The sequence below is a fragment of the Orycteropus afer genome, unplaced genomic scaffold (genome assembly GCF_000298275.1).
Source record: "Orycteropus afer afer isolate SDZICR_OR568_19922 unplaced genomic scaffold, OryAfe1.0 scaffold00814, whole genome shotgun sequence".
In the NCBI taxonomy this organism is placed as follows: domain Eukaryota; kingdom Metazoa; phylum Chordata; class Mammalia; order Tubulidentata; family Orycteropodidae; genus Orycteropus; species Orycteropus afer.
The window spans coordinates 434,072-435,752 of record NW_006922401.1 but is presented as its reverse complement, the minus strand read 5'-3'; positions in this window follow the sequence as shown (position 1 = coordinate 435,752).

The following is a 1,681-nucleotide window of genomic DNA, read 5'->3' as shown; positions in this document are numbered from 1 at the left end:
TCGTGGACTTGTTTTAATTGTCTTTAACTTCAAGTGGAATTTGCATATGAGCAGTTGATGGTCTGTTCCACAATCAGCTCCTGGCTTAAGATTGCAAATATTTCTTCGTGTGTTTGTTGGGTGCCAGAATATTTTCTTTGGTGAAGTGTCTGTTCATATCTTCTGCCCACTTTTTTAAATTATATTGTTTGTCTTTTCATCTGAGATGTTGGAGTTTTCTATACATTTTAGAGATATGTCTTTTGTTCAATATGTCATTGCCAAATATTTGTTTCCCATCTTTAGGCTCGCTTTTCACTCTTATGGAAAAGTCTTTTGATGTACATAAGAATTTAAATTTTAGAAAGCTGGCAGTTCCAACTCACCAGCCACTCCTTGAAAGGAAGGTTGGGCTATCTACTTCTGAAGTCATACCATCTTGGAAACCCAAGGAGGGGTCGCTATGATTCAGGTCTGACTTGATGGTATATAACAACAACAATCATCTAGTTTATCTTCTGCTGTTTGTACATCTTGGGTTATACTTGATAGTCTATTTATGCCATAAATTAGGGCCCCTAGGTTTGGTCCTGTTTTCTCTTTGACGAACTTTACAGCTTTGAGTTTCAAATTTAAGTCTTTGATTCATCTGGAATTAGTTGCTGTGTATGGTGTGAGGTATGGATCTTGTTTCATTTTTCTGCAAATGGATATCCAGTTTTGCCAGCATCATTTGTGAAGAGACTATCTCTTCCCCCATTGAATGGATTTCAGCCCCTTGTCAAACATCAGCTGACCATAGGGCAATGGATCTATTTCTGGACTCTCAAATCTGTCTATGTGTCTGTTGTATCAGTAGCAGGCTGTTTTAACAACTGTAGCTGTATTATTGGTTCCAAGAATGGGAGTGTGAGACCTCTTCCTTTATACTTCTTCAATAGTGCTTTGCTTATCTGAGGTCTCTTTCCTTTCCATATAAAATTAGTGATTGTTTTTTATTTCATATCCTTAAAGAATGTTGAGGGAATCTGGATTGGGATTGCATTGGACATATAGATTGCTTTGGGTGATATTGACATTTTCATGATGCTCAACCTTCCTATCCATGAGCATGGTATATTCCTCCATTTATGTAGATCTCTTATAGTTTATTGAAGCAGTGTTTTGTAGTTTTCTTTGTATAGGTGTTTTGTCTTCCTGGTAAGAATTATTCCCAATATCTTATTTTTTAGTAGCTATTGTAAATTGGGGAGCTCTGGTGGCATAGTGCCTAAGGCACTTAACTGCTAACCAGAAGGCTGGTGGTTCAAATCCACCAGCTACTCCTTGGAAGAGAGTTTGTGCACTCTACTTCCATAGTGATACTGCCTTGGAAACCCAAGGAGGGGTCGCTATGAGTTGGATCCAACTCAACAGCAGGGAGTTATTGTAAGTGATATTGGTTCCCTTATTCCCTTTTCAACAATCTCTTTGCTGGTTTAGAGGAATCCAACTGATTTTTCTATGTTGATCTTGTATCCTATCACAATGCTAAATCTTTCAATTAGTTCTAGTAGTTGTCTTGCTGAGTCTCTTGGTTTTTCTGTGTAAAGAATCATATCATACACAAATAAGAATAGATTTACATCTTCCTTACAAGTTTGGATGCCTTTGATTTCCTTTTCTTGCCTTATTGTCATGGCTAGGACATCCAATACAATGT